Below are 15,853 nucleotides of genomic sequence, written 5' to 3' on the forward strand. Positions count from 1 at the left end.
AACCAACAAACCTTTATTATCTCACAGTTTCTATGAGTGAGGAGTTTGGGTCCAGCTTAAACTGGTCCTCTACTCAGGGTTCTTATGAGGCTACCAGCTTCCTGTTGGGGGAGCTACATTCTGTTCTTGAACTCAGGGTCCTCTTGCAAGCTGAGCTAGTTGTTGGAAGAATTCAGAGCACATGATCAGCAGCACCCAATGGCAAACAGCTTCCCCTTTCTGGGTGGCCTTGTAGGAGAATGCCTCCAGGGAGACACTTCCCCTTAAAACAGCTTTTCCTGCTGCACAGAATGAGGACTTTTGGTATGGTCCAGAGTGCAGATTCCCAGCAAGTCGCTCCAGGGTGCTATCACAGTGCCTTCTCTGGCACTCAGGCACTACAGCCATGCTCTCTCCACCAAGGTCTGGAGCTCACTTACAGGTATGAGGCCTCTTCTTTGGACACACTGTCATAGTCCTGGGAGTGGTGGGTGATCCTTAAAGCTGTAAGATTTACATAGATTCTGCTAGTCCTTTGTCATCCAGAATTATCTGTACTCCTTAGTAGCCAATCCTCATTATTCCAGGGCCCTGTGATAGTGAACAATTATTTCCATTAAACTTTCACTGTTCAAATTATCATGTGGTTTCTATTCCTTGCTTGGATTCTGAGACATTCTGTGTTTGTTTTCAGTTACTGTTCTCCTGCCATTACCCATTGTAGCCACATAGTCTATGAGAGTTATTTCTTAAAAGGAAGGTAAAGTTATAGCAAATCTACAATTTACATAATATACATTGAAGAGTAATGTAAGTCACTTGAACTAATTAAAAAAGTGAGAATTAGAGATGGAATATGAGAGAAAAGGAGTGATTTTTTAATCATAAATCTAACAGTAGAAAAGAAAACCCCGAGGGCTCTGCCATATCCCATGTAATTTGAACTGGAATGAATGTGTAAGGTTTTGAGAGCATGATGCACAGGCAGGATTTCCACCTTGGCGTCCTTAGTGAAACTGAATATGCATATGCTCTATGGCCAGGCAATTCTATGCCTAGATATTTGCCCTAGAGAATCATTTGCACATTTGCACCAGGAGACTCTTGTGAAAATATTCATGGCAACAAGTTCATAAAATCAAGTATGAAATGCCTCAAGTGTCTATCAGTAGATGAATAGCTGGTAAATTGTGGTATATTCATATAAGGAAATATTATTCAGCCATGAAATGTATTAGAGCTCAATACAGCTATATTGAAAAATCTGACAAACATTTTTATCTTATTTAAGGAAAAAGGACAAAAAGTTGGAAGCAATAGCATAATATAAAAATAAGGGCATGTTACTGAAGCAGACTATTTTGATCAATATCTTGAACCATTATTATTTTAAATCAATTTTATGTAAGACTCTAGGGATGCTAATTGTAGCTTCAGATTTTCCTTAATTTGGGTTTATCCGTATGGATATGGGCTAGAGAATAAGTAAGTATATTGATGCTTTCATTTACATAGTGATAGGCAACCGCCTAAAATGTGTGTTTAAGAATGGATTCCTAATTGTAGAATTTATCAGTGTGGCTTTATTTCTTCAAGGAAGAGTAAGATGAGAATAATAATAATAAAGCAACTGATAACATGGCATTAAAAACACTATAGTTCATTGGAGAATACTACTCTGATTTGTAGAATTTTAAGATAGTGAAATTATTTTCACCATTTGAAAATCTTAGGATTATTTAAATTAATTATGTTATCTAACAGTCTACAAATCCTTTTAAAAATATTTTAAAACAGTTCTTACCACATGTTTCAAATCATTTGATTATATTGTGTGTTCAATAAAATGCTCTGTTATTAACACAGTGAGTATGAGGGTGAGTGTGTGTGTGCTCAAGTGTGTGTTTGGGAGGAGAACAAAAAAGCAAGGAAAATAAGGACTAAAATAATAATGGCTGAGCTGTTCTAAAAATGAGACTTGTAAGGTATGGTGAATATAATGGATAAACAATTTAAGAATTTGACCTTGAACTAATAAGTCTTGTTTTATTTAAAAGTGGACGAAGTTAATTTTATTTTCACAGATGTTCACTGAGAAAAAAAGGAGAAGTATCAGAATTTAAATATAGTCACAATTAAAATTTTGTAGCCTGTCTATTGACTTTCATGTTGCTTAGAAATTTGTTGCTTAGAGAAATAAATCAGAATTTCTATATTTCAGTCTTTTATTGATGAGACAAAGAGACAGAAAGACAGAGAGATAGAGGCTCAGAAAAGTATACTCAGGAAAAGTATATTTTTCCCAAGACTAGATTTTAGGTGGCAGGACAAGAGCTCAATCCAACATCTTTTGGTTTTTAGTCCTTCATCACTTTACCTAAACAGCAGAATAACTTGATAATTTTTCAACACTAATCTGGAAACAGTTTTCAGGTAGAGTCAAAGAGGAAAGACTGGAAAAAAGACACTATTTGGAGTGCTGTTAAAAGAATTCTAGATGAAGGTAACAAAGAAGTGAATTTAAATGGTAGCTGTGGAAATGGATCCTGCTTCCAGCTTCTTAACTGTGTCCTATGTCCTTTTACACATTTTCTGTGGGAACTAGTTTGATTGAGAGTCTTTACAATCCTTTTAAAGGTCTCTCTGGTGTTTTTTACAATGAGCTGAATGCTTTTGGATAATCTCTCTGATTTATCTAAGCTTAGTAAAATGTTCAATAAAAGTGGACTATTTGAATTCAGTGAAAGAGCACAGACTGCTGTTAGATTTTTGGAATGTTTTCTAATTTCTACCTATAAAAGGATAGCAAATTAAACATTCAAGGAGAAGAATATGCTCTTTGGGTTTCATCCCCATGTAAAACACTGAAGTTTGAAGTTCGGCCACAGAGCTTTTGTCTACTTGCAATCTCCCCTGTCTCGACTCCACATTTCTTCCTGTTGCCTTGGTTTATTTACACATGGGCATGTCAGGCTGTAGTTAGGTGAATATTTCCTCGTGGATTACAATGTTTATTTGTGCATGGTAGGGTAGAAATGGCGCTAATCAAGAACTCTCAAGACCTGCATTCTAAGCCAGGCTGTGCTACTTCCATTAAATTGTTAAATGACTTAGGTTAAATTTTTCTTCCTTATTGCCTCAATTTCCTCAAAATAGAGAATACAAACTATTTTGTTCATTCTTGCTACTTTACAGATTATATTTAATATTAAAAAACAAACAATAGCTCACTAAATGTTTAAGTCCTTTGTAAATGATAGATCAGGAGTTAACAGATCTTTATACCTGTATGTTAAAAAGTATATGCCCAGATTAGATGGATGGTATGAAGTTACAATTATCGATTCAATGCTAACTGGTTACTAGGGAATGCTAATATGTAAATGAATAATCATATGTCTATTTGGCCGATGTGATGGATAGACTGACTCATAGAGAGATAGTATTTCCAATCTGCTTGTACATGCTTTTCTTGTCTAAGAGGCTGGGCAGCTGATAGGCACATTTTCTGGGTTGCTTTGCAGCTATGTTTCTGCACGTAATCTAGGATCTTTTCAGCAGACACACTCATTAGAGAACTGCAACCCAGAGGTAAGCAATGTGAGATGGTACCCACATTTCATTTACTATTCAGGGTTCTCCAGAGAAACAGTACTAGTAACAAATACCATTTTTGCACATATATAATTGGCTCACGTAGTTGTAGGGGATGAGAAGTCTGACATCTGTAGGGCAAATCAGGAGGCTGGAAATGATGTAAGAGCTCCTGTTTCAATACTGAGTTCAAATCTGCCAAGCAAGTCAACAGGATAGAAACTCAAGCAGAATTTCAATATTGCAGCCTTGAAGCAGCATTTCTTCTTCTTTGGGAAGTCAGTGAAGTCAGTGTTTGCTCCTATGGCCTTTAACTGATTGGATGAGGCTCATCCAAATTATGGAGTGTAATCTGCTTTAACTCAAAGTCAACTGACTATAGATACTAATCACTTCTAAAAAAATACCTTCCATGTAGCATCTAGACTCGTGTTTGATCAAACAACTGGTCACCTTAGTCTAGCCAATTCAGCACGTAAATGAACACACCTTAAAAGTGCTGGGGCAGTTTTCTTAGCATTTCTACAGTCTGAGCCTAGTGGGATAGATGCTGAACAGTGGGTAATAGGGAGTTTTCAATATTTTTGTTAGGTAGAAATGAAACTGGTTTTCCTGGGCATTGAAAACATTCTTGACTTCTTAATAACTTCTTGCTAGTTTAAACAGTCAAAAATGCATATTATCCTCTTGTTAAAAAGAAAACCATATTGAGTCCCAAAATTGAGTCATTTTTGTTGAGGCCCCATGTCAGCAAATCAGAGTTTAATACCTAACTGCAGTTTCAATCCCCACCCCTCCCCTCCACAGAATGTAACCTTTAACCGGGGAACATGGAATTTCCTCGTCAGCACTAGGAAACAGGCTGATAACTTCCTTTGTATCCATTCCTGCCTTGCCTTTAAAAACCTGTCTTTTTCCAGTTTGATGGAGCTCCTTTCCATTTGTTAGATGGGATGTGCTGTACTCATGGATGATTTAATAAAGCCAATTAGATCTTTAAATTTAGTTGGTTGAAATTTTTCTTTGTTTAATAGTCTACAACCAAGAATCCTAACCAAAACAGAAGTGCTTCCAAGTGCGTTAATCTCAACAATATGGAACCTAGAATTGGTTTTCTAATCTGGACTGAGTTTGAAACAGTGAGGATCCAGTTAGCATTAGAGAATGAGATACTGATAGTCCATGATGAACAAAGTCATGTAGGTACGTAGATTATTCCCCCTTATCATTTTGAATAAATTTCCTCATAAATCCAAGGCTTTAGCAGACTGAATGAATACTGTAACAAAACATTTTGAAAGGCAGGAAGAATACAAATATTGTGAGATGACTTGGCTGTTTCTAAGTGCAGTAGGAATCTTATAGGTAAAAATAACTGTGAGGTAGTTTCTCAGGATTGAACCAAAAAAAAAAGAGGGAGGGAGGGAGGGAGGGAGAGAGGGAGGGAAAAAGGAATCTTTTGTTTCTCAAAATTGTAAGACTTATATCACCAAAAATAATATACAGAATTTAATTTAGAGATTGCTGAATTACAATGGTTGGTAAACTGAATTCAACCCCTTGTAAAAGTCAGAGCATCAATTGGGAAAGGTTGTGCAAAAATCTGTTGAGTATAAGTCTGAATGGATTCTGAGGCAAAAGTGTGAAAATTATAATTATTAATGAATTTATTTATAAAGGGTGCTTACTAAAGATTCTGGCTTCGGTGTGCTAGAAAGAGCAGCTTAAAGGGCATCTGCTTGCTGAATTAGTTGATCTATGTTACGCCTCAGAAGAGGCTGGTATTGAATGAAGAATAAGTAAGGCAATCTCCCTGTAGAAGTACTAAGAGGAAGGAATATGATAGCTTAGAAAGATAGATTTATTATGTGCATCCCACCCACTTACCCTCAAAACCAGACTCTGAGACACTTGAGGCAGCGCCAGCATCTTTGAAAAGTACTGTGGCAGTTGTCCTTTGTAACCTAGGATGAATGTGGGAGATACTGCCATTGAAGTGGATTTTCTTATTTCATAGTAGAAGAGAGTAAATATCAGTATTCCACTGCCAGACAAGATGGCATAGTTATAATGATGGGCAGCAGAGAAGGAATGGCAGTCAAAGTATTTTGATCCACTTAGGTCTTTGTTGACCTCCAATTTATCATGGAGTCTTTAGTACCAAAATAAATGGGTAGGCTCTTGAAGTCCCATCTGACTTCTGTAAGTTCTTCCCTCACTTAAAAAACAAAGCAGAAAGAGGAAAACAAAGAGAGGAAAGGGAAGGGAAGAGAAGGGGAGGGGAGGGGAGGGGAGGAAACTACCTTAAATCTAACAAAAATGGTGGCCTGAATTGAGCTGCAAAATAGTCAGATTTACCACCTACTCATTTGCCAGACCTAAGTTTAGAGATATAGTACTATTTGACAAAATGCAAAGCTACGTCTATTGGAGGGAGATATTTGAAACATTGTAAGTATTTAAAGTAAGATTTATTTCTAGTCTTCCTCAGAAGAACCTATGACCATTTACCCAGTGTGCAGTGGGAAAGGGATAAAACTAGAATGTTTTTGGTTATTGGACAATGGACACTGAGTTATTGTTAATTTCTGAGGGACAAGGAAGCCATATTTCCTTTGTTCAGGGACAGCTAATGAGAGCAAGGTAATGAATGAAGTTCAGACCTGAGTTAAAAAATGCAGGAATCTTGATCTATGTTTATTAATTCATGTCTGCTTAAATAAGAGACAGACTGGTCTTAGAAAATGATGGTAGATTAGTGTAAAATGATGCATTTAATATCTTACATGCTATGTAACTCTTTAATGAAACAAATAAGCATCACCATGGCACCTTAGCACTTGATATAAAGTTACTGATTCTGCCAACATTCTATACCAATAAATCAAGAACACTATAAAGAATTTATTTCACTTGAGTGGACAAATACTCAGCCTTCATGTCTAACTTTAGATATATGCAATTTCTTTACCTCTAAGCCATAATTTCATCCACAGAGAACTTCATCATTTCAATGTCCCCCAGAACATCAAATCAGTCCTTTTCACTGATGGAATCTAGGGAGCAGGAAATAGCACATACCTAGATGTTTTGAAAAGACAGTGCATGCTGGAGAGTGGGAGATAAAGTGTAAGGACATTCAGAGTCTCAGAGCATAGCAAATTTTTCAAAGATACAGTAGTATAGGACATACTGGAATTTTTTTTTTCAAAGTAAAACCACTGTATTTTGCGCTGTCCAATATTAGAAAAGTAAGCCAATTTGTATTTTAGAAACAACAAAAATGACATTTCGTATGTGGGTAATCTCCGTCTACTTATTGGATAATTAGGCTATCAGCTTTTAATGGGCCCTAGACACAAAAGACTTTTTAGCTCATTCAGGCTTCAGTGTAAGTAGTTTTGCTACTTAGTCCTTATGACCCAACAGATTTACTGATGTTTGACATGTCTGTTACCAATTCAGATTCTGAAAGGAAACAGTGACATGCCCCAATACAAGAATCATAGTTCAGCCTCAAGGTTTTGAAGCAAAGCTATTGTGGGTACTACACCATTTGAGAAATAGCTCTTGTGTCTGGTAGATACTCCTAGGCTACTCATAAAATGCTAAGTAACCATATGACCTGAGCTTCCCAGTATGATCTGTGTTATTTAATCCAGAAAACCATAATTTTGGTCAAACTGGAAATGGCGTATATAGGAACAAACTCAAGAAGATACTGAAGGTATTAGAAAGTCTAGTGAACAGGTAATCACTTTCTCCATGTGCCAACTCCTGCTGCTTTGCCAGCTCTACCTCAAACTATACTTAACAGCTTCAGGGAGCTCCCTGTGCCTAATAACTGATGATGATAAACTGGAACCCTAGTTGTAGGTTCTTTATGCTACTCTGCAACCAGTTACCAATAGAATATTCTAGAAATACATGCATGATTGTTTCTGAATGACAGCGAGTGAAGAAATCCTCACTGTAGGCAACACTTTGAGGTGTGCAGAGGATTTTTCCACTTTGGTTAGGAGCGATTAGGTGTCACTCTAGTTAAATTCATGAGCTGTAACTAGTTTTTGACTAGATGATCAGGAATTTAGAAGAATACATTTGGAAGATTAATGAAAAGGTTTCAAGTAAAATTATGTAAATGGATCCCAAATTCGAAGTATCTGTGCCCCGTGTGAATGATCAGCAGATTATTCATCGCCTACAGAGAAATCTCTCAATAATCAGCTGAAAGATTTCACTTTTTTTGCCAGTCAACTTCCTCTGTGCTTGTCCCACTTCTTAGTCTATGTGATCATAAACAAATCGCCATGATAACCAAAAGCGAAGTATGCAGACAGGTTTAAGAACATGGGACTCCCGTCCTCATGGGGAGTTCTTGATGTTGCAATGCTTGAATGCCTCACCTGCCAAGAGCAGGAGCAAACACAAAACTCCTGATACAGCACTACAGTTTGGAGGGAACAACCGAGAACTTGGGAGAAGGTCAATTGTGTCAGACTCTTCCATTCTGATGGTGGGATGTTTTATCCTCATTGGAACTGACTCTTACTCTGGGTATTGATTTTTCCTTTATTCCTTACTTGTTTCTGCCAGCAATATTATTCATGGCCTTACTGATTTTCTTATTCTCTGTCACCAAAAACAAAACACAAAACATGACTTCTGACCAAGGAACTCATTTTACCACAAAAGAAGGAAATAATTATGTATTTGTGGGATTTGTTTTTTTAAACTTTAAAAAAAACCCCACTGCATTCTATCACCAAATAGCCAATTACCTTATAGAAAATAAAATGTTTATTTAAGACTAAAGGAGACAAATGGGAAGCAACGCATTAAAAGATTACATTCTGTCCTATAGAGTGCAGAATAAATTCTTAACCAGAAAACAATATATGATGATAACTAGAATGCATAGGCCTGGCAACCAAAGAGAAGAGTGGTATTTTCACCTAAAGAGCTAAAATAACCCACTCCTTAAGTGTTTGCTCCCTCTTCTTGTGTCTTCATACAGTGCTGATTTAGAAGTCTTAGAAAACAAAGAAACACTACTTTCAATGATGGATGAATTGTTGCTGTTGAACAGGTAGTTGAGAAAATCAACCAGCCATTTTTTACTTTTCATACTACTGGAAAGCTGAACAAACAGACAAAAAGTGTCAAACTTAGCAAGTGCTGCTACGTGAGAGCAAATGCGATATGAGTCGTGGAAAGAAGTCACAAATACAAACTATACCTTGTGAACAATTCCAGAAGTTAAAGCTATAGTACACAAATAATTTCTTCTTTATTCAGTTTTGTAGCTTAGGCCTATGCATATTTGTTCCCAACATATTTCCTTTTTATATTCTATAGATTATGTGGACAATGGTTAAATGTAATTTAGTATGTGGACTAGAGGATATAAAGCCAAGGCTGTGATTGAACTGTGGATAAAAATGAGTATCACCTAGCAATGGATGTGGTATATGGTAGGACTAAGTATATGCTCTTCTAGCGAGAGGTGACCACATTTCACTTGTATGATGAATAGTTACAGTCGATTAGGCAGCCTAATATGGTTTTTGCTGGGGTTATTGTTCTGCTTTTGAATATGGGAAGATGAATATATTTGAGAGTAACTGAAGATTTGTTTGGTGGTAGCTATTTCAGGTTGGCAGTGCGTTTTCTATTAGGACAATTCCAGGAAGGCAATTGTATTTATTTAATGTCTGCATTGTTCCTGGTTTTACAGCTTCTAAACTTATTTCCCTAGCCATTTCAGAAACTTTATGAGTTGTCTAATTCCTTACAGTAAATCCTATTCTGCAAGTGTTCATTCTGAGAACTGAAATTTAGAAGGATGATTGATTAATTAACTGAGTCATTCTCTCATTGATTCATAGGAGAAATATTTATTGGCTACAATGAGATTGCTGATTGGAAAATTTCCTCTTTCCCCAGAAATGGAAAATACAATTCAAATTTGAGTGAACAGAAGGTGAAGAGCAATCTACTTTCTAACAAAGGAAAGAGGCCTCCTAATATTCTGCTCCTCAAACCGTTAAGTCCACCATGCCTTACTTCTAGCATCCTCTCTTTCTCCCATCTAAACCAAAAGACCAAGGAAACTTAGATGGATTAGAAGACAGTATCAGAGTTCTGAGATGTTGACTGGAGTCCGTGCCAGCAGTTTGGAGAGGGAAGGAAGACACTTGCCTCTTCTACCAAAAACCAGTAAACAGTATGCAGGATAATTACTTTTAAGGTTAATGAAGATGATTACTATCTCAGGCCCTAGTTGTGCATGCAGCAAACCTGGTAAAATACTTTGAGCCTATATACGCACTGTAAAGAAATAGAAAACTTGAGAGAGAGAGAGAGTTGGAAAGAGAAAGGTCAGAAGAGGAGCAACCAGCCCTTCTCCACTTCGCTGTCATTTGGCATCACAAAGATGCATGTTTTTCTGTAGAAAGTTTTGGGTGAGGTCCCTCGAGAGATTAATGCAAGACCAGGTCAGGTGGAAGGATGCAAGAGATCAAGTCAGAAGAGGAAATCTCATGGGGGGTCAGGGAACTGTGCCGTGGGGAAGACCCCACTGACCCCTAAGGAAGGATGATAGCATGAGCAAGTCACAAATAGCTGAGAAGAAACAAGAGCCAACAGAGAATTACAATTGAATTGTATTCTCATATTAATTATATAAGTATTTGACTTTTTCATCTCATCTTTCTGGATAGGTCCAGATCACAAAGGAGATAGAATCTAAAGGACAGAACAACAGTGAGAGAGCAGATCAGCATGACCCCCCTGAGTACCCTTGAGCCAATACCTGACATGGAAATAGCAGGGAAGATAGCTGTAAAATCACATATGAGTTTGAAGAATTGGGCTGGGCTAGATATATTTTTTTAATAACCAAAAATGACCAAGAAAATATGGAATATGTCTGAGATGTTGTTAAGCAACAGGCAAGGAAAGATGTGGCATAGCACAACTGGGAGTCAATAATTAGAGAAAAAAATGCATTTATACCCCCTCCAAGTTTACACTGTTGCATGATCCACTTACACTTACTACATGGATTAAAAATATACTAGTGGAATAAGAAAAATTGTCTGAGGTACAGAGTAAGGAGGATTCGATTTTACTGAGTTATTCCAAGGAACTCTTCAGAAAAAGTTTGGCACTGGAATTGATTCTTGAAGGATGACCAGGAAATTCCAATGAAGAAGAATACGGGCAAGCATGCCAGTTAGATGGGACAGCAAATGAATTAGGGCTGAAATATTGTGGTTTGGCTAAAACACAAGGGACAAAGGAAATGAGAGGAAATAAAATGGAAAGGGTGAGCATAGTGATGGTAAGTTCTCAAAATGTTTTGTTTGGGACATACCATGGCCATGTGCATATTTTTGAAAGATAGCTGTAGTTACAAGAGGGAGTTTGTCTTAAAAGTGAAGAACATAGAAAAGAGGAGATCATTTGCAGTCTGTAGAGTAGGGTAATGAGAATTTAGCCTGATATAACTTGAAAAAGATGGATGAAGGGAAGTTATACAAGATTTTCAGTGATAGAAATGTTAGGACTTGAAGATAGAAATAAGTTTGTGGAAGGAGCTTCATTGAGGATGATAGTTAGTTTTCTAATTTGGCCTGGGTTTATGGTGAGGAATCTTTATAGATGGGTACATTGAATGTGAACATTAATGTACCTTCCTACTATCCCTTGAATATCTTTCAGTCTTTCTGTTTGCATTTCATTTTCCATCTGATTTCACAATAAGAATTTGAAGTGGTTAATATTTAAAGTTAGAATACAATAGTATTCTTATATGCCTGTTGATGAAATTATTATTAAAATAATCATATTGCGCAATGGCCAATAATTAATGTTTGTGCCTTGTTAAATCTAGGCTTTAGTGTAACTTACCTGCAGTTACCCCATTAAATATCATTTAAAACAGAGATCTATGTTCCTGAATGGTTTAGATATAATCAAAAAAATTAAGTCATAACACAAAGAGAAAAAAATAAAAATAAAAATAAACCAAAACAAGAAATAATCCTAGGAACAATATTTTGCTAAGCAAAAAAAGATTGACCATTCATGTGTTTTAAAATCATTGACCAAAAAGCAAAACAAAAAAAATGTCTTGGCAAGTTTTTCTCTTGGATTCATCTAAAATGTAATTTATTCCTCTCAACTGCTAGTATAAAAAGGGGGGCTTTGCTTTGATGTGGCCTAATGCCATGCAAAAGAGTGAGGTGCCAATAATGTAACTTATTTGATACATGCATAGTATTTAAACCAGATGAAAAAAAATCAACATGTTTATTTTTCATCCAGTTAAGGTCTGTAGAAATATTTCTATGTAATGTAATATATCATTATGGGATGTCATCTTGAGAAGGTCAATTTAAATAAGAAAGAAAAACTTGTAACTTAGATCAAAACCACAACCTGCCTCCAAAGAAATAAAAGACTCTAAGTTGTATATGAATACAGGAATGTTTAATAATTGCTTTAATTAGGCAATTTCTTGGCTATGGCAACTCTAGCACGTTGTTTTTGGGGTAGGGACTTAATTTGTTCTGCATAAAAATAATGCCAGTCTCCCACATGGAGAAAAAGCCCAGTTAAAGGGATATAAACATACATTAAGTGTCGTCACATGTGTTCTCAGAGCATGAGAATTTTTTTAGCATAACCTTACCACTCATAACCACAGCTAGGCCTGGACTTACGTAGGGAATTATTGGAAATTTTCCAGGTGACTGGTTAGCTAATTGGCCCTCCTCTGGGGATGTGGGAGGAGAAGTAGAGGAAGGAAGACTGGTTTCCTGATGTTCTTGCAAACTGTTTAGAAATATAGCATGAGAGGAATTTACCAACTTTTTCCTTTAGATATTGTTATAATAGCTGAATAGAATGACTCAGGCTCTTCTAGTGTCCAAATAATGCCATGAAATAAATTTAGCAGAGGAAGGAACAGATATTTTCTTTTTTATGTAATTTGGCACAATGCTTAAACCAATTAACACCCACAGAGTAAAAAGCTGAATAAATAAAGTACACTTTCGTAAGGTACAATATCTTTATGGGTAAAATGCTAAGAAAAAAATATGCTACATGCTTTACATTTGCTCTGGAGTATAATTTAAGGAATAATATAGCATGTTAAAACATTCTGTGGTGTCAATAAAAAGTTAAAAGCAAAATCTTATATTAATACTTCTTTTCCAAGCCAGTGTTTTAAAGATTTACTCGGAAGTTTTAAGAATAAAGAAAGTGTTATGCATTATCATGTTATGAAAAAATGTGTTTTGTTTAGAAAAGATCCTTTAACTTCAAAGATTTTAATAGTCACAGAGGGATAAGAATGTGTTATCAGTTGTGTACAAATATTTTCTTACATTTTAATTTAAAGAATTTTTTTTCCCCTCAAAGAATCTATAAGCACTTTTCATATTTTTAGCCTTGAAGGTGTGAAGTATTTTAAGTTCAGTGTCTCCAGTTGGGTTGTGTAGTTATTTACAAAGCAAATATCCCTAAATATTTAAAAGCATCAAATATTGTATGGAAATGTCTTTAAAAAGTAGTATTTGTCAACAAATATTCATTGAGCATCTACTGAGTACCAGGTATGGGGAATACAAAGCCAGATCTTGAAGATGCAAAGGTAAATGAGTAACTCATTTAATTTGGAGAACTTAAGAAAATGTACATACATTAATTAAAAATTACTTGCCAAAATATGCTAACCATCAGCTAAGCTTTCAACAAGTAGTAGTCTTTGCTGGCGGGTCGCACCTTGATGCTGCTGGCTGCTGCCTGATCACGGTGGTGGTTGCCGGAGGTGGGGGTGGCTGGGGCAATTTCTTAAAATAAAAAGCAATGAAGTTTTTTGCACTGACTGACTCCTCCTTTCATGAAAGATTTCTCTGCAGCATGTATAACATTTTACACACAGTAGAAATTCTTTCAAAATCTGAGTCAGTCCTCTTAAACCCTGTTGCTGCTTTATCAAACAAGTTTATGTAATACTCCAAATCATTTGTTGTAATTTCAACACTCTTCACAGCCTCTTCATCAGGAATAGATTCCATCTCAAGTAACCACTTTCTTTGCTCATCCATAAGAAGCAACCCTTCATCCATTCAAGTTTTACCATGAGATTGTAGCAATTCAGTAACATCTTCTGGCTTCACTTCTAATTCTAGTTTCCTTGCCATTTCCACAACATCTGTAGTTATTAAAGATGAAGCCTTTAATCCCTCAGTGTCATGCATGAGGGTTGGAATCAACTTCTTCCAAAATCCTTCCAAACCGTTTCCCATGAATCATGAATGTTCTTAACCCATCTATACTGGGGAATCCTGTCCAAAAGGTTTTTAGCCTCTTTTGGCCAGATCCACCAGAGGAATCAGTATGGCAGCTAGAGCCTTACAAAATGTCTTTTCTTAAACAATAAGACTTGAAAGTCAAAATTACTCCTTGATTCATAGGCTGCAGGATGGGTGTTGCATTAGCAGGCATGAAAACAGCATGAATCCCGAATACCTTCAACAGAACTCTTGGGTGAGCAGGTGCGTTGTCAATGAGCAGTAATATATTGAAAAGAATGTGTTTTTTTTTCTAAGCAATAGGTCTCAATAGTGAGTTTAAAATATTCAGTAAACAGTGTTGTAAACCGATGTGTTGTCATGCAGACTTTGTTGTTCTATTTCTGGAGCACAGGCAAAGTACTCTGAAGAGCCCAAGGATTTTTGGGATGAAAGAGCATTGTCTTCAATTTAAGGTCACTAGCTGCATTAACCCCTAATAAGAGAGTCAGTCTCTACTTTTAATCTTTGGAGCCAGGTACTAACTTCTCTCTGCTATTAAAAGTCCTGGATGGCATCTTGTTCCAACAGAAATCCGTTCATCTGCTTTGAAAACGTGTTGTCTGTAGCCATCTTCCTTGATTATCTGAGCCAGATCTTATAGATACCTTGCTGAAGCTTCTGCATCAGTGCTTCTTTCACCTTGAACTTCTATGTTGTAAAGACAGTTTCTTCTCTAAACCTCATGAACCAGCCTCTTCTACCTTCAAACTTTTGTTTTGTTGCTTTCTCCCCTCTCTCAACCTTCACAGAATTGAGAGTTAGGGCCTTGCTCTGAATTAGGTTTTGGCTTAAGAAGATGGTATGGTTGGTATGATCTTCTATCCAGAGCACTAAAACTGTCTCTATATCAGGAAAAAGGCTGTTTTGCATCTTAACATTCATGTGTTCACTGTAGTAGTAGTTTTAATTTTCTTTAAGTTTTTCTTTACCTTCACAATTTGGCTCACTGGTTCAAGAGGCCTTGCTTCCAGCCTATACTGACTTATGATATGCCTTCCCTACTAAGCTTAATCATTTCTAGCTTTTTATTTAAAAAGAGAAATGTGGGACTCTTCTTTCCACTTGAACACTTAGAGGCCATTTTAGGGTTATTAATTGGCCTGATTTTAATATTGAGTCTCAGGGAATAGGGAGGCCTGAGAATAGGGAGTGAGACAGGAGGCAAGGTAGGATGCCCATCAGTGGAGCAGTCAGAACACACACATTTATTAAGTTCACTGTCTTATATGGGGACAATTCGTGGCACTCCAAAACAATTACAACAATGAAGATCACTGATCATAGGTCACCGTAACAAATAAAATAATAATGAAAAGTTTGAACTATTGTGAGAATAACCAAAATGTGACACAGAGTCATGAAGCCAGCAAATGCTATTGGAAAAATGATGCCAATAGACTTGTTCAAAGCAGGGTTGTCACAATCTTCAGTTTTTGTAAAACACACAGTGTCTGTGAAGTGAAATAAAGTGAAGCATAGTAAAATGAACTGTGCCTTTATGTCACTTGAGAATAACATTTTCATGGGTTTCTTTCCTCTTGTAATGTCTTTCATTTCTTTTCCTTGTCTTATTGAACTGGCTGTAACTTTCAGTACATTATTGAATAGGTGTGATAAGAGTGAACATCTATGCAGAATTTTCGAATCCTATGTCTATTCAACTTTCACTGTAAAATCTGATGTGACTGCAGATTTCTGTAGATGTTCTTTTTCAGATTGAGGAAGTTTTTCTATTTCTAGTTTTCTAAACTTTTTTTTTTAACTGTTCACATCCCATATGTTCTTTTAACCATAGATAGTCTATAGTCATGAGATTTTGGGGTGCTACAACTTGCACCCCTCCCAACTCCTGGTTGAGTTCCAACAGACAGATCCGGTCAAATTCGTTGTCTCACTGTATGCACATGCCA

At 36.4% G+C, this 15,853-nt stretch overlaps 1 long non-coding RNA gene across 1 annotated transcript in view; it reads left to right on the forward strand.

Moving 5' to 3' along the window:
• The first annotated feature begins 267 nt into the window (after positions 1-267).
• The window catches only part of LOC140845361 (uncharacterized), a 140,649-nt gene continuing 125,063 nt past the window's right edge, over positions 268-15,853 (forward strand). The window contains exons 1-2 of the long non-coding RNA XR_012124157.1: positions 268-421; positions 9,520-9,618. This is a non-coding gene — a long non-coding RNA (uncharacterized lncRNA). The remainder of the gene's footprint in view (positions 422-9,519; positions 9,619-15,853) is intronic.

The sequence above is a fragment of the Manis javanica genome, chromosome 13 (assembly GCF_040802235.1).
Source record: "Manis javanica isolate MJ-LG chromosome 13, MJ_LKY, whole genome shotgun sequence".
Taxonomy (NCBI): Eukaryota; Metazoa; Chordata; class Mammalia; order Pholidota; family Manidae; genus Manis; species Manis javanica.